The sequence below is a fragment of the Suncus etruscus genome, chromosome 11 (genome assembly GCF_024139225.1).
Source record: "Suncus etruscus isolate mSunEtr1 chromosome 11, mSunEtr1.pri.cur, whole genome shotgun sequence".
Classification (NCBI taxonomy): domain Eukaryota; kingdom Metazoa; phylum Chordata; class Mammalia; order Eulipotyphla; family Soricidae; genus Suncus; species Suncus etruscus.
Window position 1 is genome coordinate 76,363,935 of NC_064858.1, and position 24,194 is coordinate 76,388,128.

A 24,194-nucleotide genomic window follows, 5' to 3' on the forward strand; every position below is an offset into this window, starting at 1 on the left:
AAAAAAAATTCCCAGAACTGGGGCTAGAAAAATAGTACAGTGGATAGGAAGCTTTTTTGCACATAGATGAAAATGGGTTTGATCCCTGATATCCTATATGGTCCTTGGAGCCTTGTCAGAAGTAATTCCTAAATACAAAGCCAAGAGGAACTATAAAGAATCTCCAGGTGTGGCCACAAAATAAAAACAAATTTTTCCCAAATTCAGGAGTGCAGGAACCAAGATTCAAGGTCCTAGAGAAAACACCAACAGAATGACAAAAGCTAGCAGTCACCATGCTTACAATGGACCAGCTCCATAGACTCACTCTTCTCTCAAATGAGATGTAAACCAAGCTATGAAAAATCATGGGCATACCAGTCCTGTAGCAGAAAGTTGGCAATCCCGGAGGGAGAGTGTGGGCTAAACTTCAGCCCTGCTGAAGCCACAGCTGCTGTATCTATCACCCAGAATCACCGTTTTGCTTATTTTTTTTTATTTTTTTGGTTTTTTTGGAGGGCCGTACCCGGCAGTGCTCAGGGGTTACTCCTGGCTGTCTGCTCAGAAATAGCTTCTGGCAGGCTCGGGGGACCATATGGGACACCGGGATTCGAATCAACTACCTTTGGTCCTGGATTGGCTGCTTGCAAGGCAAACGCCACTGTGCTATCTCTCCGGGCCCACCGTTTTGCTTATGGCCCTGCCTCACCACCCCTGAAATCCTCTTCGGGGACACTAATGTGACCACACTTCAGGTCCGCTGGTATTTGGGTTGATATCACCAAGAGTGTGAGCACCTATCCAACATTCTATTTCCAGGAGGCCTGGTAGCTGTGAACACACCCCTTAAAGCCACAGTATCAATAATAATGCTTTGAATTTCTGGACAACTTCATTTGTTTGATGCTGTCATCCCTATGGAAACACACCTATTTAACAAAATGAACAGCTAACAAATGCTTATAAAACCTTTTGCCACTGTAGTCATGACTTCATTGGAGATACAATAATTTTCACAAATGTGCTTGCTACAATACTTTTTCTTCTTTATTTTTCTTCTCTTGTTTATTTTTTCTATTTTTTCAATAACATGCTTTCATTTATCTGAAAACAAATGTGTTTTGATCAACTATGTCAATTACATGATGCATTTGCTGTAAATACATTTTTTAAAAGTGGCATGACAGTATATTCAAGGGCAGAGAAACCCTGTATCTCTTTGGCCAAGAGTATTCCTTTTCTAATCTACCCAATATTTACTGTGCCTATGCAAAAAATTTGGGGGGGTTTTGTTATTGCTGCTTGTTGTTTGGTTTTTATTCTGTGTGGTTGTGTGTGTGTGTGTGTGTGTGTGTGTGTGTGTGTGTGTGCGCGCGCGTGCGTGCTTTGCTTTTATTTCAGGACTGTGGCTGTTGTCTTTATTGCTGTGGTGCTTTTTGGTTTTTTTGCTTGTTTGATTTTTGCCCCATTTTATTTATTTTTTCTTTTCTTCAAACAGAACCACATAATTTGAACCATCTTATTTTGCCTCACACATTGAGGAGGAAATAATGGAGGGTTCCAAGACCAGACAGTCATATGAACATCAAGTAGAAATAAAAAAAATGATCAGACTTAAACACCAAATCCAAAGCCAACGACAACAGAATCGACACCCAGTCCACAACATGCTAGACACAGAGAGGACCACTTATACTAACAATCCAGGTGGTAAAGGAGGGGGTTATGGGATACATGCTGGGAATAGGGGTGGAGGGAGGACAACATTAGTGGTGGGAATGCCCCTGATTCAATGTCTCTATGTGCCTAAAGTATTACTATGAAAGATTTGTAATCCACTGATCAAAATTAAAATTATTAAAAAAAAAGTGGAGGGACCAGAGATAGCATGGAGGTAAGGCATTTTGCCTTCCATGCAGAAAAATGGTGGTTCAAATCCCGGCATCCCATATTGTCCTCGGTGCCTGCCAGGGGCGATTTCTGAACGCAGAGCCTGAGCATTGCTGGGTGTGACCCAAAAAAATAAAAAATAAAAATAAGTAATGGGTTGAGGTATAGATTGGTGCCAGAGAATTTGGCCCTGCGTTTGATCCCCAGAATCCCCTAAAATATGAGAGCTAATAGACTAGTATTAACTAGTAATAATACATGCTGGAAGTAGATACTGACTATGGTAATAGTGAGCTGGAACATGGCAGCAATTTGGAAAACCTGCACCAGATGGAACTGAATCCCGAGAATCATGGGATCCAAACCTTTGACCTGATACCTTCAGAGGCCTTAGGGACAGTTACCTGATTTGAACCCAAATGGAAATACTTCAACTATTGTCTGTTAAAAATAAAAAACAAAAGCCTTTGGATTGCACACCAAAACAAGACTTATTAAAATCTATCTTTTTTATTTTTATTAAAGTCTATCTTTAACAGAAAATTTATCTTTGAGACTTAGAACTTATTGAATGAACAAATATTTACTGAGCAGTAACTATGTGTCATGAAATATTCTCTACGCTATGGGTGTAAAGAGTTAGTCAAAGGGAGGAAAAGGCACTTGCCTTCAGCAGATCCTAAACTTCCTGCTCCCTCCCACCTCTCAAAAAAAAAAAAAGAAAAACAGTGATAGGCTGGGTCTAGTTTCCATTCTAGCAAGGAGATAAATTAAATTATATAATTAGAGCTGTGAAATACTCAGAGAGTACCTAGTGAGGTGGATAAAAGGAGAGTTACTTTAGATACTGGTAAGGAAAGTTCACTTGAATAAATGATATTTAGCTGTAATTTGGTAAGATATATTTTGTTTTTATTTTAGGCCACACTCATTAGAACTGATGAGTACTTTGGGTTCTGTGCTTGGGGGGGTTCCTGGTGGTGACTGGGATCAAATATGGGTCTCATACATGCAAAGCATGAGCTTAGCCCATTGAGCTCTTTCTCCAGCCTTGTTTTTATTTGGGGGGTCATACTTAGTGTTGCTCTGAAGTTACTCCAAATACTTCTCAGGAAATTGTGTCTGCTGAGGATCAAATCCAGGGTCTCATGCATGCAAATCAAGTCTTTTACTCTCATTTCTGTAGTTTGGTCATACTTTGATTCTGTCATTTAGATTACAGCCCAAAAACAGACCAGAAGTGATCATAATCTGTTTTGAGCTACACACTGAATGATGGGAGGATGCAGGCTGTCAGATGAAAAAAGAAATAGAAACTTTTCAGGCAGAGAAAACAGAAAATGTGGAATGAACTGTGGGACTGACCTATTTAAGGATTTGGGTTCTATCTTTAGTACCCAAGACAGAATACATCAAAATCGGGGCCTAAGAAACAGTACAGTAGGTAAGGCATTTGTTTTGCATGTAGCTGACCTGGGTTTGATCCCCTAAGCAATGCCAGGAATGATTACTGAGATTAGTGAGAGCCACCCCTGAGCATTACCAGGTGTGGGCCCCTCAAAAAAGAAAGAACAAAAATGCAAAGGCCCAGAAGTGGGAATAATATAGCTAGGGTGTGAGAAGAGAAATAAAAAATGACCAGAAATGAATGATAGATAAAAAATATTTTATTTGGTAGTGGTGGGGACTGTTGGGGTACAGCTAAATTTCAGGGAATTGAATCCAGGGCCTCACACATGCAAAACAAGTATTCTACCACTGAGTTACCTTGCCTGCCCTAAATAAGAATATGTGAGATGATGGCTATGGTAATTAGATAGAAGAAATCCTTTCACAATGTAAACTCATATCAAATCACCATGATGTATATACTTTACTCTTTTTTTTTGGGGGGGGGGGGGTTCACACCAGCAGCGTTCAGGAGTTACTCCTAGATCTACGCTCAAAAAATCGCCCCTGGCAGGCTTGGGGGACCATCTAGGACGCCAGAATTCGAACCACTGTCCTTCTGCATGCAAGGCAAATGCCTTATCTCCATGCTATCTCTCCGGCCTGTTTTACTCTTTTTTTTGTGTATGTGTGAAACAAGAGAGTTTTAATTAAAATGTATTTAGAAAGATGTAAGGAGGGGCCGGGCGGTGGCGCTGGAGGTAAGGTGCCTGCCTTGCCTGCGCTAGCCTAGGACGGACCGCGGTTCGATCCCCCGGCGTCCCGTATGGTCCCCCAAGAAGCCAGGAGCAACTTCTGAGCGCATAGCCAGGAGTAACCCCTGAGCGTCACAGGGTGTGGCCCAAAAACCAAAAAAAAAAAAAAAAAAAAAAGAAAGATGTAAGGAGAGAGCACACAGACTTACCAAGAGTGGAGAAAATATCAAGTAAAAGTAGAGACAAGCAAAAAAATAAATGTTCAAGGAAAAACATGGGCTTGAAGAGCAAACCAACTCATTTTATTTTTGGAGGGCACTGGGGATTGAACCTAAGGCTCTACACATTTGGGGGGGGGGTCACAACCGACGGAGCTCAGGGGTTACTCCTAGCTTTGCGCTCAGAAATCAATCCTGGCAGGCACGGGGACCATATGAAATTCGAACCACCATTCATCCTGAATCGGCTGTGTGCAAGGCAAACACCCTACCACTGTGCTATCTCTCAGGCACCAACACATTTGAAGCATGTGTTCTCTTACTGAGCTACATCCCTGGCTCAAAAGAAAATTTATAAGCAGTGATAGAGTTTTCATTTTAAGCATGATACAAGGGCAAATATTGCTATATAAAACTTATAAAGATAAGACTTCACCGGGTATTTAATTGCTTAATATATGCATACTGTGTTTGATTACATAATCATTGTAGACTTTATACTAAATTTTTTTATTTTTTTAAATTTTTTTTTGGTTTTTGGGTCACACCTGACAGCATGCAGTGGTTACTCCTAGCTCTACACTCAGAAATCACTCCTGGCAGGCTCGGTCGGGGGACCAGATGGGATGCTGGGATTCGAACTACCGTTCTTCTGCATGCAAGGCAAATGCCCTAACTCCAAGCTATCTCTCCAGCCCCTACATTTTTAAAAATATTTATTTATTTATTTATGTATTTATTTATTTAGGTTTTTGGGTCACACCCAGTAGCATTCAGGAGTTACTCCTGGCTCTGTGCTAGAAATAGCTCCTGGCAGGCTCAGGGGACTTTATGGGATACCGGGTATTCGAACCACCCTCTGTCCTGCATGCCAGGCAAATGCCCTACCATTGTGCTATCTCTCTGGCCCCCTGTGCTACATTTTTTGCAAAAATATAGTGCAACTATTATGTGAAGTTAAAAAAATTGTTTTGGTATTACTGAAAAAACAACAGATAGTGATGATTATGTGGTAAAATATAGTAATGGCTATGAAATGTAAAGGTAAGGCAAGGTTTGCAAGTGTCCTATGGAACACTTATAATCTTTGGAGGACAGTGGGTTTTAAGCCGTATCTGGCTACTCCCAATTGCACTCAGATGTCTCTTTCCACATTATTCAGGGAACCATGCATGCCAGGGATCTGACCAATTTCACCGGCATGCAAAGAAAGTGCCTTTATCCTGTACTCTGTTCAGCCTAGAAGGCTTTTATTTTTTACAGAAGAATTCATTATAGTGGCAGTTTGAAAGTTTTGTGTTTTTTTTAAGAGAAGCATTAATGAGCCAGGGGTTCGTGGGACCATATAGGATGCCGGGATTCTGCATGCAAAGCAAATGCCTTATCTCCATGCTATCTCTCCAGCCCCAAGCCAGGGAGATATTTAAGAAAACTGAAGCACAGTCCTTTGCATGCAGAAGCTTGGTTTGATTCCCCCACACCAATGGTTCTCCAGTACTTTTAGAAATGACCTGAGAATGGAACTGGGAGTGGCCTCCAGCAGGACAGGATGTGGACCCAAAACCTGAAAAATGTAAAGAGCTAAATAAAGCCTAAGAATGGTGTCAACATTAGGAAAATCTTTTTCTTTAAAAGTAAAATTCAACACTCTTGGCCCCAGAATATAGTGAAAAGAAAATAAATTGACTGGAGGAGAGAGATAACTGTGAAATAACAAGGGACAGGGGCCAAGGGGACTCATGTGCATTGGTGGTGTTAAGAAATGACAAATGGGGGGCCGGGAAGGTGGCGCTAGAGGTAAGGTGTCTGCCTTGCAAGCGCTAGCCAAGGAAGGACCGCGGTTCGATCCCCCGGTGTCCCATATGTTCCCCCCAAGCCAGAGGCGATTTCTGAGCACTTAGCCAGGAGTAACCCCTGAGCGTCAAACGGGTGTGGCCCAAAAAAAAAACCAAAAAAAAAAAAAAAAAGAAATGACAAATGGGAGGGCTGGAGAGATAGCCTGGAGGTAAGGCGTTTGTTTGCCTTGCATGCAGAAGGTGGTGGTTCGAATCCTGGCATCCCATATGGTTTCCTGATCCTGCCAGGAGTAACCCCTGAGCGCTGCCGGATGTGACCCAAAAACCAAAAACCAAAAACCAAAAAAGACAGAAATGGGCCCAGTGATGGGATTTGATTCCCCAGTATCTCTTTTTTCTGTGTTTGTTTGTTTTTTTGGGGGGGGTCACACCCGCCAGTGCACAGGGGTTACTCCTGGCTCTATGCTCAGAAATAGCTCCTGGCAGGCACGGGGGACCATATGGGACATTGGGATTCGAACCAACCACCTTAGGTCCTGGATAGGCTGTTTGCAAGGCAAATGCCATTGTGCTATCTCTCCGGCCCTATTCCCCAGTATCTCATAGGGTCCCCAGAGACAGGAATAACTCCTAACCACATCTGGATGTGGCCCCAAAACAAAAACAAACAAAAAATGACAGAACTAAATGACCCAAGTCACAATGTCAACAACAATGAAACCTTAAACCAAAAAAAAAAATTTTTTTTTTTTTTTTGGTTTTTGGGCCACACCCGGCGATGCTCAGGGGTTATTCCTGGCTATATGCTCAGAAATAGCTCCTGGCAGGCACGGGGGACCATATGGGACGCCGGGATTTGAACCAACCACCTTTGGTCCTGGACTGGCTGCTTGCAGGGCAAACGCCGCTGTGCTATCTCTCCGGGTCCTTTTAAACCCAAATTTTAACAATCAAAATTAAAAATGGGCTTGTTGGGCCCGGAGAGATAGCACTGCGGCGTTTGCCTTGCAAGCAGCCGATCCAGGACCAAAGGTGGTTGGTTCGAATCCCAGCGTCCCATATGGTCCCCGGTGCCTGCCAGGAGTTATTTCTGAGCAGACAGCCAGGCGTAACCCCTGAGCAACGCTGGGTGTGGCCCAAAAACCAAAAAAAAAAAGGGGGGGGGGAGGCTTGTTATGATGTCAGGCTGGGATTGGGGTAGTGGCATAGGATGGTCTCCGGGAACATTGAGGGAGGTTGACACTGGTGGTGGGATTGGTGCTGAAACATTTTATGTTGAAAAACCAAGACCAGAGTGATAGCACAGCAGGTAAGGCATTTGCCTTGTTCACGGCTGAGGGATTTGATCTCCAGCATGGCATCCTATATGGTCCCCTGAGACTGCCAGGAATAATTTCTGAGCGCAGGTACAGGGGTAACTCGTGAGCCCTGCTGGGTATGGTCCAAACACCAAAACAGCAAAAATAGAAAACAAAAAACAAAAAAACAAACAAAAAACCCCAGCCACGACTAACTTGTAAATCACAATTATTAAAAAAGTTTTTTTTAAGTAGCATTCTATTTGAGCTCTTAAGGAAAAGGAATTCAGCAGAAATAGGAGAGGAAGAGGTACATAAATCTAGGGAATTGCATGAGCAAAGGCAGAGTCAGGAAAGGGCAGGGTGGGTCCAGGAAACTAATCACTTATATGGCTACAGTGCCAGGTGGGTGGATAATGATAAGCAAGATAAGCTTGGAAAAGTAGGCTGTCAGGGTGTGTGAGTGGGGGTGCACTCACATGCAAAAAAATTTAGATTTGGGGTATTAGTATGTAAATGTTAAAGTTTTTGTTAAAGTTACAGTATCGTATGACCTATACCCAGGATGGACTGGTTGGTAGATTATAGACAGGTCTTCCAAATATATTAGTTTAATCAACATTTCATATGATTCTGAAACAGGAAATTTAGGTGATTCTAAAAGGTAAATTGAAAATCAGTATTGTGGGTTTTTTGTACTTAAGTGACAATTCTAGACTGACAGGGGGCCAAATTTAAGTAAAAAAAAAAAAAAAAAAAAAAAGTAGGGCCCGGAGAGATAGCACAGCAGCGTTTGCCTTGCAAGCCGCTGATCCAGGACCAAAGGTGGTTGGTTCGAATCCCAGTGTCCCATATGGTCCCCCGTGCCTGCCAGGAGCTATTTCTGAGCAGACAACCAGGAGTAGCCCCTGAGCACCGCCGGGTGTGGCCCAAAAACCAAAAAAAAAAAAAAAAGTAAATTTGAATTGAAAACCGATGAAAGGAGCTGTAGCTATAGCACAGTGGGTAGGGTGTTTGCCTTGCAAGGGGTATTCCACATGGTCCCGAGCCTGCCAGGAGTGATTTCTGAGTGCAAAGCCAGAAGTAACCCTTAAGTACATCTGGGAGTGACCAAAAGAAAAGAAAGGAAAAGAAAAAAGGAAAGAGGGGGAGGGGGAGGGGGAGGGGGAAGGAAGGAAGGAAGGAAGGAAGGAAGGAAGGAAGGAAGGAAGGAAGGAAGGAAGGAAGGAAGGAAGGAAGGAAGGAAGGAAGGAAGGAAGGAAGGAAGGAGAAAAAGAAAAACTGATTGGGGCCAAAGAGATAACATGGAGGTAGGGCATTTGCCTTGCATGCATAAAGACGGTGGTTCGAATCCTGGCATCTTATACAGTCCCCTGAGCCTGCCAGGAGCAATTTCTGAGCGTAGAGCCAGGGCTGCCCAAAAACCAAAAACCAAAAAAAAAAAAAAAAAAAAGAGAGAGAGAGAGAGAGAGAGAGAAAAGAAGACTGATTAAAGATTCTTATCTTTGTTGGTATAGAATTTACCAAAAAGTAAAAGATTAAATGTGGAGGGATGATTTAAGTATTCCATCTTTCTCCTTATAGGAAAAAAAGGGGGGAGGGGGATGGGGAAGGTGGGGAGGAAGAAGGAAAGGGGGAGGAGGAGGAAGAATGAAAGTGGGGGAGAGGGGAGAAGGAGAGAGAGGGAGTGGGGGAGGGGAGGAGGAGGGAAAGGGAGAGGAGAAGAGGAAGAAAGAGATAGGAAAGGGGGGAGGAGGTGAAGATGGAGGGGGAGAGAGAAGAGAGAAAGAAGGGTAAAATGCTACTCCAGAAGCTGGTAGGGTAGCAGGGGAGTGGGAGGAAAAATGGCATCAGGGAGGGTGAGAGGGAAATTGGGGACATTGGTGGCAGAAATATGAACTGGTGAAGGTTGTACATTCATTGTATGACTGTAAGTCAATCATGAACAACTTTGCCTGTGGAAAATAAATCTGTAGTATGAACAACCTTGTAACCATGGTGTTTAAATAAAAGATTTTAAATTAAAAATAAAAAGAAATGGTGCTTATATAAAAATATTATATTAAAAAAAAACACCATTAGTGCAAAAAAAGAAAAAGAAAAAAGAAAACAAGGTGAATTCAGGTACCTGGTACAAAGGGGCTATTCATAGGATCCAATAGGAAGCTGGAACTGTGGACCTAGATCTTAAAGGATACACAAAGAAAGGTAGTAAGCTGACTGATTTGATATTCCAAAGCAAATTCAATGCATATCAAAACACTAAATATAAATAGAAACAAAGAAACTTAAAGAAAGTTGAAATGAATATTTAACCTAGATCTCTAGATGATGAAAGCCTTCTTTACATAAAAGCAACCAAAGAAATACCAAAGGGTTGGAGAGATAGTAGAGGTTAAGGAACTTGGCCTTATTGCTGCTGATCCTGGTCAAATCCCCCATATCACATGTAATCCCATTAACTTCAGTAAGCAATTCTGAGCAGAGTTGGGAATAAGCTTGGAGTACCACCAGGTGTTAAACACACACTCCCAAATATGAAGAAAAAAAGGTAGCTGATGATATACTGTATTTTTGTTGGTGGTGTTTTTTTTGGGTCACAGCCGGTGGCGCTCAGGGGTTACTCCTAGCTCTGCTCTCAGAAGATGCTCCTGGCAGGCTCGGGGGACCATATGGGATGCTAAGATTCGAGCCACCAACTGTTCAAATCAGTTGCGTGCAAGACAAGCGCCCTACCACTGTGCTATCTCTCTAGTCCAGATATACTGTATTTTAAAGTAAAAGGCAAAAATAAATAAATAAAAGGCAAATAACCAAATGTTTGACTATAAGACAAGGAATGGGGGGTTGCTCCCTGGCAATGCTCAGGGGACCATAAGTAGTGCCAGCAAAAACAACATAAAACAAAAATCCCAGTCAGCCATATGCCCTATCTGCTATACTATCTCCTTGGTTCCAAAGAATATTTTTTAGATGAAGAACTTATTTGAATCACACACACACAAAAATGACTACGAATAATTTCTGTATGGAATGTCAGAAGAATTAAATAAATTCAATATAAATCTGTCAATATAATTCTCTGCATCATATTCACTAGAGATGCTAGGACTTTGTGGAAGAGATTATCAGGGTTCTTATTACTTCACCAGGTTTCCAAATGTTGGTCTATAGAAATTCCTAAAAAATACTTGGTCTCGAGAGGTTGCTCAAATGGTTAGAAGCATGCTTTGGGGGCCTGGAGAGACAGCACAGTGGTGGGACATTTACCTTGCATGCAACTGACCCAAGAGAGACCCAGTTTGATTCCCAGCATTCTATATGGAACCCCAGCCTGCCAGAAGTAATTTCTGAGTGCAGAGTCAGGAGTAACCCCTGAGCAATGCTGGGAATGGCCCAAAAACCAATCAAAAAAAGCATGCTTTGTATGTGGGAGGCCTGGGTTCTAATCTCTGGCACAGAATGGTTCCCCAGAATCATTGGTAACATCCCCCAAGCACTAAACAAGGAGTAGTCCCTGAGCACCACTGGTTCTTGCCCTAAACAAACAAAACTCCACAATCTTTGCAATTTTTATTGTCCTAAAGTTCAAGGGTAGGGCTGAAAAGATAGTACAAAAGTTAAGGCACTTGCTTAGGATGGGATTGCCTTTATGACTCTGGAATAAATCCCAGGCCCTATTGGATCCCCCCAGTAAAGCCAGCCATAGCCTTTTAACATGAAGCTAAAAGTGGTCCCTAAGCATTGCTGAGTCTGGCCCCAAAGAACAGAAGCTAATATAAATACATTAATTTGTCTACAGATTCCATTCCATGGTACTCCATGGAAGCTGTCTTCACTGCTTGCCAGGATTTCCTCAGGATTTCCGCTTATCTAAAATAAGGGGAAGGGGTTGGAGAGATAGCATGAAGGTAGAGCATTTGCCTTGCATGCAGAAGGATGGTGGTTCAAATCCAGGCATCCCATATGGTCCCCCGAGCCTGCCAGGAGCAATTTCTGAGCATAGAGCCAGGAGTAACTGCTGGAGTGAGCGCTGCCAGGAGCGACCCAAAAACCAAAAATAAATAAATAAAAAATAAATAAAATAAAGTAAGGGGAAGGATTAAGCATGCAACAGAAAATAATTTTTTTTTTTTTTTTTTTTTTTTTTTTGGTTTTTGGGCCACACCCAGCGTTGCTCAGGGGTTACTCCTGGCTGTCTGCTCAGAAATAGCTCCTGGCAGGCACGGGGGACCATATGGGACACCGGGATTTGAACCAACCACCTTTGGTCCTGGATCGGCTGCTTGCAAGGCAAACGCCACTGTGCTATCTCTCCGGGCCCGACAGAAAATAATTTAAGAATGTCCAGTGGGGGGCCGGGTAGGTGGCGCTGGAGGTAAGGTGTCTGCCTTGCAAGCGCTAGCCAAGGAAGGACCGCGGTTCGATCCCCCGGCGTCCCATATGGTCCCCCCCAAGCCAGGGGCGATTTCTGAGCACATAGCCAGGAGTAACCCCTGAGCGTCAAACGGGTGTGGCCCAAAAACCAAAAAAAAAAAAAAAAAAAAAAAAAAGAATGTCCAGTGGAGTGATCGTTCAAAGTCTACTTTTAGTACAGAAATTGTATGGACTTTGGAATCAGTAGCCCAACCCTTTGATTTTACAGATAAGTCTCAGAGAGAATGATTTACCCACCAACTAGTTGATTCCCAAAACAAGTTCAAATCTCGAGTCTTAAACCAGTATCCTTTCCATCTTTACTGCTGCTTTACCAATTATAAACTCTGATCTTTTTTTTTTTTTTTTTTTTTTTTTTTGGTTTTTGGGCCACACCCGGCAGTGCTCAGGGTTTACTCCTGGCTATCTGCTCAGAAACAGCTCCTGGCAGGCACGGGGGACCATATGGGACACTGGGATTCGAACCAACCACCTTAGGTCCTGGGTCAGTTGCTTGCAAGGCAAACGCCGCTGTGCTATCTCTCTGGCCCCAAACTCTGATATCTTATAACAATCACATTTAAATGTCACAATTACTTTTTTGGGGGGATGGGAGTGTTTCACACCCGGCATTGCTCAGGAGTTACTCCTATCTCAGTGCTCAGAAATCACTCCTGATAGGCTCAGGTAACCATATGGGATGCTGGGAATCAAACCAGGGTCTGTCCAGGTTTGGCCATGTGCAAGGCCACTGTGCTATCACTCCGAACCCTAAACATCACAATTTCAACTTTTGTATACTTTCCACTTCACTCTACTCAATTTGATTTAATAAAAGACTGTATTCCTTCTTCCAAATCCCCAGTTAAAGAATCTCAAACAAAACCCAATGTAATTAAAATGTTAATGGACTGAGGACAGAGCTCAATCCTGGTACAGGAAAAAACCAAACAGGCCAGGGAGAGTTCTCAAAAGACCCAAACTAGATTGTGCCTCACCTCCCAAGCGCCGCATGCATAGTCCCCCAAACATGACAGGGTTTGGAGACCATACAACAGAACCAGGAGTTGTTAAGCACCTCTTGGTGGTAGGACAACAAAACATACTTAAGATGCCTTGGAGGTGAGAGAGATAGTACAAAGGGTACTCAGGGAAGGAGCCTTTCACACAGTCTTTCTGGTCTGAATTCCCAGTCACTACTTATGGTTTTCTGAATACCCCCAAGAGTGATCTCTGGGCACACGACCAGGAATAAGCCCTAAAGGCATTGCTCGGTATGTCCTAAAACCAAAACAAACCAAAACAAAAAGGGGCAGGTTCTATAGTACAGAGGGTAGGGCACTTGCTTTGCAAGACTCTGGTTTCATCCCCAGCACTTCATATGGTCCCTAGAGCCTGCCAGGAGTGATCCCAGAGCTCAGAGTTAGGAGTAAGCCCTGAGCACTGCTGTGTATGGTCCTCAAGAGAGAGAAAATAAATAAAATAAAGGAAAAATGAATAAAAATAGAAGATCAACCAAAGGTTATAAAAACCATAATTAAACCACTTTGACTCATTAAATTAGTAAAGAATAAAAAAGTAAACCTTGAGAGCGGGGCTGGAGAGACAGCATTGAGGCAGAAGGACGGTTTGAATCCCAGCATCCCATATGGTCCCCAGAGCCTGCCAGGAGCGATTTCTGAGCATAGAGTCAGAAGTAACCCCTAAGCACAGCCGGGTGTGACCCAAAAACAAACAAAAAATTAAACCTTGGGGGCCTGAACTATATATAATACAGCTATATATAGTATATATATACACACACACATATACCGAACTATATAGTACAGCAGGGCACCTGCCTTGCATATTGCAAACGTGGATTAGATCCCTGATTCCCCATATGAACCCCCAAGTCCCATCAGGAGTGAACACTGAGTGAGAGCCAAGAGTAAGCACCGGGGTCCGGAGAGATAGCACAAAGGCGTTTGCCTTGCTAGCAGCTGATCCAGAACCAAAGGTGGTTGGTTCGAATCCCAGTGTCCCATATGTTCCTCCTTGCCTGCCAGGAGCTATTTCTGAGCAGACAGCCAGGAGTAACCCCTGAGCACCGCTGGGTGTGGCCCAAAAACAAAAAACAAAACAAAACAAAAAAAAAACAAATGCTAAGTAAAATATAAATCAACACAATAGGGTATTAAACATTCACTGAAGCTGTCATTAATTTGATATTATAAAAATTGTAATGTAGGGGCCAGAGAGATAGCATAGAGGTAGGGCGTTTGCCTTGCACAGAAGGACAGTGTTTGAATCCCGGCATCCCATATGGTCCCCCAAGTCTGCCAGTAGCAATTTCTGAGTGCAGAGCCTGGAGTAACCCCTGAGCACCACCGAGTGTGACCCAAAAACCCAACCCCCCAAAACAAAGAACATTTCTCAAGAACATAATCACTTTGCATAATTCAGATTTCATCTCCATTGGGTTCTTTACAAAAAAAAATTTTTTTTGCTATACCCAGTTGTCATCAGGGATTATTCATTGACTCTGCATTCAGAAATCATTCCTGGTGAGTTTGGGGATTACATAGGATGCCGGGATTGAACCCCAATTGGTGTAAAGTAAGTACCTTACTGTACTACCTATCCAACCCTCTCCAAATTTTTAAAAATGAACATACAAAATTCTTTTTTCACTTGAGCCCCCATGTGTGAAAATAATCCAAAATCATATATACCCACCCATGAATGTTTGAAAGAGGGTTGAAAGAAGATATTTTGGCAACTCACACATATGGAGGTATAATTTGAAGTCGTAGGTGAGATCATAAGTACAAAGGCATGTAGAATACAACCATACTGGTAAACAGGGTCATGACAAACACGCATAGTTAAGGAGCAAAAAGATTGAGTTAGTGAAGAAAAATGGAGACAGTGGTAGATCAAAAGATAGAAAACCAGCAAAGCTAAGTGAAGGAAGAACCAGAAATGCTACTTTGTCAAAGGTTGTCAGCTAGAAGAGGAAGAACAAGACTAGCTATCTGAAGGAAATCATTAGATACTCTTTTAAGACAAACAGATATCCTTATAATACTGAAAGTGGATGCCAAAACTGAGTAAACATACAGTTGACTATAAAGAAGTCCTGGGTCATTTGCTTGAATTTCAGTTAATTAAAAAATAATAACGGGGGGCTGGAGAGATAGCATGGATTTAGAGCGTTTGCCTTGCATGCAGAAGGTCGGTGGTTCGAATCCCGGCATCCCTTATGGTCCCGAGCCTGCCAGGAGCGATTTCTGAGCATAGAGCCAGGAGTAATCCCTGAGCACTGCCAGAAGTGAGCCAAAAAACAAAAACAGCTGACCCAGGACGAACTGCGGTTCAATCCCCCAGTGTCCCATATGGTCCCCCAAGCCAGGAACGATTTCTGAGCGCATAGCCAGGAGTAACCCTGAGCATCACTGGATGTGCCCACCCCCCAAAATAAATAAAAATAACAAAATAGGGTCCGGAGAGATAGCACAGCAGTGTTTGCCTTGCAAGCAGCCGATCCAGGACCAAAGGTGGTTGGTTCGAATCCCGTTGTCCCATATGGTCCCCCGTGCCTGCCAGGAGCTATTTCTGAGCAGACAGCCAGGAGTAACCCCTGAGCACCGCCGGGTGTGGCCCAAAAACCAAAAAAAAAAAAAAAAGAGGCCTGGTGGCAACTCGGCCAGTCATTCAAAATAAGGACTTTAGGATGCAGTGCTGCTTAGATTCTGTACTGTCAGGGAATCTGGGCAACCTGGAGATACTCAGAAGACTGGGGACAGAACCCAAACTAGGTGAATGTCAGCTATATGGCTTAACCCCACAGTACTATCTTTTGTCTCTCTTTCAACCACAAAAATGTCTATTCTCTCTGATAACTTATTAGCCTAGAAAGTTCTTCTTGTTATTTTTATTTATTTGGGGGGGGGCACATCCAGTGATGCTCAGGGTTACTCCTGGCTATGTGCTCAGAAATCGCTCCTGGCTTGGGGGACCATATGGGACGCTGGGGGATTGAACCACAGTTTGTCCTGGGTCAGCTGTGTGCAAGGCAAACACCCTACCACTATGCCATCGCTCTGACCCCATTATTATTTTTTTATGTTTTATTTATTTTTGGTACTTGAGCACTGCTGGGTGTGGCCCAAAAACCCTTCCCACCAAAAATAGTTTTTAATATTATAAGCTATGTTATAGGATAAATAAGGGAGATATTATAGCTCCACACTTGTATCATAAAGTACAAAGAAACTACATCACCCCCCCACCTCCAAAGATGAAAGTTCTTAAATCAAAGAAGAATTAAAAATGTAAAATTTCATGGTATCATACTAATTTCTAGATATGTGAATTCTCTGGAGATGTTTTTAAGTATAAAGCAATTATTTGACATGCTGAATAATGGACTACTTGTTGGGCCAAACTGTTCTTCTTATGAAAAGAGGTCTGCATTAGCACAGTAAATTGACTGAAGCTCAGACTTTTCACAGATTTTCTAGTAACAGAATAAACATACTAGTATAGTCCTACCAAGAATATTATAAAGTGCCATTTATTTTAAAATCTCAGAGTCTGGAAAGAAAGCTCAATAGACTGAGCCAATGCTTTGCAAGTCAGAGTCCTGCTTTCAATACCCAGCACTGTATGCCACTCCTCACAGCCCAGCATTGTTGAGGGAGAGATACTGGTGTGACTGACCCCCAAAACAAAAACAAGCAAACAAAAACACCATACTAAAAACCTCAATTCTACAATTATTACATAGAGACAACTCATTTTATAATCAGTTATTTAGTATTAAAGAACCTAAAGACCTTGAAAATCTGTATCAAGTAACTTAACATTAGTTTGGAGCACTTGCCCTGCTATGTTCAACATCTGGCAGCACATATAATCTGCAGAGACCCAAAAGTGATCCTTGAGCACCATGATATAGCAGCAGCAGCAACAACAACAAAGCCAAAATAAAGCATCCTAACTTCTTGTCAAAAACAAAACCACGGGGCTGGAGAGATAGCATGGAGGTAAGGTGTTTGCCTTGCATGCAGAAGGACGGTGGTTCGAATCCTGGTATCCCATATGGTCCCCCGAGCCTGCCAGGAGCGATTTCTGAGTGTAGAGCCAGGAGTAACTCTGAGCACTGCCGGGTATGGACGACCACCCCCCAAAGAAAAACACAAGTTCTTACCTAATAGATAGAAGCACATAAATTTTATATTGTAGTGGGGTCTTACACCTTGAACACTTGTCATAGTGACTTGACTTATGCTTCAGAAAATAGGACATTGACCATTCACCCCTGAATCTTGGACCCTGTCTATGGAAACAACACAGTTTTCTATACCAGCACCAAGAATCAGACTTTTACCAGGGAAGATCCTACTGCTGCCCTGGCATCAACTTATGTTCATATGAAACCCCAATGACTTAGTAACAACGACAACCTGCTATCAGGTCAGGGTTTTCTGTATTGACACCTAAAAATGAGATGAAACCAGAAGATGCTCCTTGTCATCCTGACTTCAACATAGGATTTATAGAAAAACCAGGATCTCTACAGAAACCTGACAGCAACAACCATGATTGTAAAGAGCTTTTACTGGGACCACAGATAAAGACTTTGGGGTTAGACAATTTAGCGTGCCTGGAGCCTGGAGCTGGTCTCATGCCAGGATATTTCATGGGTAAGGTCTCCCAGTTTTTAGGTCAAAGGTTTTTTCTTTCTGGTCTGGAGTGGTGGCAAAAGTAGTAGGGCGTTTGCCTTGCACGAGGACTGTGGTTCAATCTCCTGGTGTCCCATATGTCCCCCAAGCCAGGAGCGATTTCTGAGCACATACATAGCCAGGAGTAACCCCTGAGCTTCACTGGATGTGGCCTCAAAACAAAAGAAAGCAAAAAGGTTTTCCTTTCTATTTTCCCCAAATTTTATTATTATTATTTTTTGGGGGGGCCACACCCGGCGGTGCTCAGGGGTTACTCCTCGCTGTCTTCTCAGAAATAGCTCCTGGCAGGCACGGGGGACCATATGGGACACCGGGATTCGAACCAACCACCTTTGGTCCTGGATCGGCTGCTTGCAAGGCAAACACCACTGTGCTATCTCTCCAGGCCCTATTTTCCCCAAATTTTGCTGTGCCTATGCAAACAGCAATAACTGCCATAAACACACACACACACACCTTTTTTATTGTATTTTTAATCTCTTATCTTAAAAAAAAGAGAGAGCTTACTAAACCTTCTGCTACTGTATTAATGACTTTATTGGCAATACAATAATTTCCACAAATATATTTTCTACTGAGCTTTCTCTTTTTTCTTCTCTCCCATTTTATTTTTTAGTTTTTCTATTTTCTTTCTATTTTTCTCAAAATAGAAACAAATGTATTATGATCAGTTATGTCAACAATGTGATGCATTCTCTTTAAATAACAAAATTAAAACAAAAAACCCACAATGAAATAACATAAAAATCTTTAAGAGTCTTTCCTCAAGCCAGGGGCAATTTCTGAGCACATAGCCAGGAGTAACCCCTGAGCATCAAACGGGTGTGGCCCAAAAAACCAAAAAAAAAAAAAAAAAAAAAAAAAGAGTCTTTCTTACTGAAATTCTGATTTAGATAACAAGTTACACATTTTCCTACCTGCAAAAAGAATACATTCCAATCTAAGTGTAAATAATCTATTTTTTAGTGTCTGAATTAAGAATGTTTGAGTGCTCACTTCGGCAGCACATATACTAAAATTGGAACGATGCAGAGAAGATTAGCATGGCCCCTGCGCAAGGATGACATGCAAATTCGTGAAGCATTCCATATTTTTATTGAAAAAAAAAAAGAATGCTTGAAAACTAGTTTTACTGTCAACATAAAAAAAAAGACCTCCCAATTCAGAGTGATGTGTTTTTTTACCACAAATTGTTTAATGATCTACACATTCAACATACATCTTTGATGAAGCTCTAAGGTAATTGTAGTTGATTGTTAATAAATACTAGCGGAAACCTCTAAGAGAAACAATAATTAAAATTTTATTTGAAAACATTTGAGGAAAACAACACAACTGCTCTATGCTCTAGATAACTAAAATACATGCAAATATGTATCTGATGTCTTTTTTTTTGGGGGGGGGACACACCTGACAGTGCTCAGGGGTTACTCCTGGCTATAGGCTCAGAAATCGCCCCTGGCAGGCACAGGGGACCATATGGGATGCTGGGTTTCGAACCACTTTCCTTCTGCATGAAAGGCGAATGCCTTTCCTCCATGCTATCTCTCTGGCTCCGTATCTGATATCTTTCCTTGTGGAGACCACTTTCCAAGAATGCAAACAGAAGGAAAGAAGGTAATCACTGTCAAATGTGTTAACCAAAGACCAGGAGACCTGATAAATGAAAACACCATCATCTGCACTTGGAGGATGGTTAAAAAAATTAGGCATAATGATGATCTGCATGATGGAGTCCTGGGGTTTATTCCCCAGCAGTTTGTTTCTCTTCTCTACAAAACTTCCCGCCCATACAACAAGTACCACTGGGTGTACCTTTTTTCTACAAACAAGAAAGAAGGAAGGAAAGAACCACTACCCATCTATGTTATTAACTGAAAAATATAATTAAAAAAATGAAGAGGAGGCAGAAAGAAAGCTCATGGAGTCATGGGTTTGATAATCTGGCAAATGTTCCTCTGAGTACCACCAGGAGTAGGAAGTAACCTGAGCACAGTTGATGTGGAAGGAGAACATAATACTACAGAAGGAATTATATCTTGTGCAACCTCCGTATAACTGAACGCTAGTACACAATAGGTAATTAATGCGTGCCTGCAGTTATATGAAGTTATATTAAGCAACTGCTTAATATTAAGACTATTTAAATTTTAAGATCATTAAAACTGTAAATCTGAGGGGCCAGAGTGGTGGTGCAAGTGATAGGGCATTTGCCTTGCACACAGCTAATCTAGGACAGACCACAGTTCAATCCCCAGTGTTCCATATGGTCCCCCAAGCCAAGAGCTATTTCTGAACGCATAGCCAGGAGTAAACCCTGAGGGTCACTGGGTGTGGCCCAAAAACCAAAAAAAAAAACCCAAAAACCCATAAATCTGGTACTTCTGATTCTTTGCACCCATTCAGTCCCCAAACCCCAGCCCTGAAAAAAGAATGGAAGAAAGGAAAAGACATCTGAGGGCATCTTTAGCAAGAAAAAGTATCCTCTGTCATTAAGATGTTTGTGCTTGTTTTGGAAACCACACCTAGCTGTGTTCAAGGCTTACTCCTGAAGTGCTCCATTTAGGGATCGTACCTGGCAGTGCTTAGTGGGCTCTATGTAGTGCCAGGGATTGAACTCCAGTCAGCTGTGTCCAAAGCACATGACCTACTTGATGTCTTATCTCCCTGGCCTTAAATTATGCTTTGTTTTTGCTTTTAGGTCACATCTGGCAGTGCTGAGAGCTTATTCCTGGCAGGTTCAGAGGACCATATGGGATGCCAAGGATTGAACCCAGGTATAAGGCAAGCACTGTACTATTGCGTTGGATTGTGTTTTCTTTTTAACATGTTTTCAACAGAATTATTTTCTATTAAAAGAGAAAGTTCTGAAGTTTCCTCTTAGAATATTAAAAAGCTGGAATTTGGACTCATTTAAAAAGAGTCTGGAACAAAGCTAAAATGTACTAAATTAAACAAAGTTAAATACAGTGATTTGTTTAAAAAAAAAATGGTGCTATTCTGCTAAAGTTGCCAACTCATTATTGGCTTGTTAGAAGCTCACAAGGCACTCTTGATAACACTCCAAAAAGAACAGTGAGGGCTTGCTCTTCAATCCTGAGCTCTCCCTTGAACATGTATCACACTGGCTTGTCGTTAGAGTTTCTTTGCTTACCTATTTCCACTTAGCAGAAGTCTGTTCCCTCTCTAACATGTACTTCTCCCTCTCTTCCCTTAAGTTTCAGTAAAAAACAAAAAAACAAAACTTTCTTGCTTCACCAGAAAGAACAAAAAAAAACAACAAACAAACAAGCAAACAAACAACCCACAACCTCCAAAAGAACAGTAAAAAGCTACTTCCTCCAAATATTTTCTTTTATTTCTTTCTTTTTTTTTTTTTTTGGTGGTTTTTGGGTCACACCCGGCAGTGCTCGGGGGTTTTTCCTGGCTCCGTGCTCAGAAGTTGCTCCTGGCAGGCACGGGGGACCATATGGGACGCTGGGATTCTGGGATTTGAACCGATGACCTTCTGCATGAAAGGTAAACGCCTTACCTCTATGCTATCTCTCCAGCGCCTCCAAATATTTTCTAAACTGCCACAGATTTAAAGATATGACCAAATGTCTCTTCAACGGCACAGCATAGAGTAAGAAATATAACTGATACATGAATGGGGGCTGGAGAGGTGGCACATTAAGTAGGGTATTTGCCTTGCACACAGCCAAACTGTTCGACACCCTGCACCACATATAGTCCTCTGAGTCCCATCAGGAGTGATCCTTGAGTGTAGAGACACTAGTAATCCCTGAGCACTGCCAGGTGTGGCCCTCCATCAAATGCAAACAAACACATGAACAAAGAAAAGAACTATGCTAGCCCGGAGGATAGCACCGTGGTTGTGTGTTTGCCTTGCGTACTGTCAACCCCAGAAGGATTCTGGTTCAATTTCCAGCATACCATATGGTCCACTGAGCCTGCCAGAAGTAACCCCTGAGTGCTGAGTGTGACCCAAATCCCACCCACCCCCAAAATTATGCTCAGTTTTTGTTGTTGCCAGGGGCCACACCTGACAGTACTCAGGGATCATACCCAGCTCTGCCAAGTGCAAAGGCCCTACAAAGTCTTTTATAATTGCTATTTATTTTGTTTTGTTTCTAAGGAATAGTGGAAGAGATAAAACTATATTCTTTGGAGCCAGAGCAATAGCACAATAGTAGGACGTTTGCCTTGCATGTGCCCGATCTGGGATGGACCCAAGTTTGATCCCTGGCACCCCATATGATCCCCCGAGCCTGCCAGATCTTTCTTTCTTTCCTTTTTTTTGTTTTTGTTTTCTTTGGTCACACCCAGTGGCACTCGGGTTAATCCTGGCTCTGCACTCAGAAATCTCTCCTAGCAGGCACAGGGGACCATATGGGATGCCAGGATTTGAACCAACATCAGTCCTGGATCAGGCGCTTGCAAGGCAAACACCCTACCACAATGCTATCTCTCTGGCCCCCAGAAGCGATTTCTGAGCACAGAGCCAGGAGTAACTCCTGAGTGCTGTCAGGTGTGGCCCCCCCCCAAAGAAAACCAAAAACCAAACAAACAAACAAAACTATATTCTTTGTACTACAAACTTTTATTCTACTGATTCAAGTAATACACTGACTTCACTAATTCAATTCAATAAATTCTGTTGATAAACTTAATCTATTTGATGTTAAACCCTAATTTTAGGCCATATGTGGCTGGATTGAGGCACGCAGACTGGGATTGAACATGGGGCACCACATGCAATCTAAGTACCTTTACTCCCTTTTTAGTATTTGTACAAGCAATTTTTGGTTTTGGTCCACACCTGGCAGTGCTCAGGGGCTACTCCTGGCAACACCAAGTCGCCATATGGGGAAGCTGGGGATCAAACCCAGGTTGGCTGTGTGCCAGGCAAACATCTTACCTGCTGTATTATATTTCTGGCCCCCAGTACAAGTGCTTAAAAAATAGTTCTCTCCTTTTAACTCTTTAATATTTTGAACACCAGCACCTATATCAGGCTACAATTCCACGGGCTTGTTTCTACTATTTTTGTTTTATGCCACACTTTGGGGTGCTTGAGATAGCAGCTAGTGTTGCTCAGTGCAGGAACCTAACCAGGAACTTTTCCATACATATTCACTATTCCAGTTCCAGCCCTTTGAGTCATCAATATCAATTGGGGCTCCAATCTGTTTCTATATCAGATCTCAGAATAATGTATGGTTCTTGAAATATTTATAATTTGTGAATAGTTATATGAGTTGCTACATAGATTAAAAGATATTAACTATTTTAATCAAGATCAAAAAGAATATTTATTATTATTGTCACACTCGTGGTAGTCATGAGTTTTTCCTAGCTCTGCACTCAAGAGTTTTTTTCTGGTGGACTTGGGGGAACCTTAATTGGATTGAACCCAGGTCGGTGGCATTCAAGTCTGCAAGGCAGACTCTTTACCTGCTGTACTATCAACCCTCAGCACCTAAGAAAACATTTAATGCAAACGAGTAACATTCCTACCTCCAGTGAGCATTGTCTCAAAGGCTGACAACTCCCTAAATACTTTCTGCTTCGCTTGAAAAGTCAAGCCAAAGTAACCATCCGGATTAAGCAAGCTTTAGCAATTGTAATGAAGTGAAAGACAATAGTAGTTGCACTATCTCTCAGCAGGATCAGCCACCTCCACGCAAGGAAAGCATCAGCAAGGAAAGCAAAAGCAAGGGTGCCAGATGGTTCTCTCCTAGCGCCTACAACTTCAAACCGAGGAGGTGTATCCCGGTGGATACAATTACCTCATATTAACACCTACATATGCTGGGTGACAGGTGCAAGCGGTCTACACACCAAGGCTGACATGGGCTGACTTTTCTCGCTGCAAGTACTGCTACAGACAGTCTCCACAGTCTGCACAAGTGTTTTTTTAAACAAGTTAGCAAAAGGGTTGACAGGAGAGAAAAATCTGAAGAGAGACAAAACAGTTGCATATGAAAGGGAAAAGAAGGGCTCCTCCAGGGAGGTGCTTTGAAAAATGTTGATGCACCACCTTCCTCCAAAAAGAAGTTCTAGGGTAGGGTTCCTGATACAAAAGAGGGGCGTTTTAGCAGCTCCCTCCTTTAGGCAGCCAAAAATTCAGTCCTACATAGTTTACTCCCAACCCAGCTCAGCACTCCCAATGCTCAGCGACTTCTCTACTCCCAGTCTCAAGAGGGAAGGGTTCACGCGCCTTGTTTTTTTTTTTTTCCCCAGCTCCAGAAATCGCGGGAGAAAGGGGGGTGTGGAGGGAAGCCAGGGTGTCCGAGCTTTCTTTCTCCAGCTGTCCCAAGAGCTAAGAGAGCAGGATCTTACCTCGCTAAAGGCTCAGTCTTTCCCCGGCGCTGGAGCCAGCAAGCACGCAGGCCCCGATCATTCAGCCCGACGCACCTGTCGCTCGCTACCTAGCAGGCGCACCTAGAGCCCGCGGCCCTGCCCCGCCCCGCCCCGCCCCGAAGAGGCCCCGCCCCGAGGCACGCCCACGACTCCGCCCATCGCGGCGGGGACGCGCACGCTCGGCCCGCTCCCGTGTGCGGCCGCGAAGTGAGCGTGCGCTTCCCGGGCTGCGTGCGCGTGTCCGGTTGCGTGCGCGTCCCCGAGACGAGCGCGCGCGCCCCGCTGCGTGCTTGCGGGAGTTGGACGCTTGGAGACTTGATTCTTCGGCGGGCCGGGCCTGAGGCTTCACACGGCGCTG

The 24,194-nt window shown here is 42.9% G+C and overlaps 1 protein-coding gene and 1 non-coding gene across 2 annotated transcripts in view; one reads left to right on the plus strand and one right to left on the minus strand.

The window, feature by feature from the left end:
• The window catches only part of LIMA1 (LIM domain and actin binding 1), a 138,643-nt gene extending 114,715 nt beyond the window's left edge, over window positions 1-23,928 (minus strand). Inside the window, exon 1 of the mRNA XM_049783376.1 lies at window positions 23,816-23,928. The gene's annotated coding sequence lies outside the window, so the exon portion shown is untranslated. The remainder of the gene's footprint in view (window positions 1-23,815) is intronic.
• LOC126023437 (U6 spliceosomal RNA) lies at window positions 18,459-18,565 on the plus strand. The gene has a single exon (XR_007500560.1). It is a non-coding gene; the product is annotated as a U6 spliceosomal RNA (small nuclear RNA).
• Window positions 23,929-24,194: the final 266 nt, after the last annotated feature.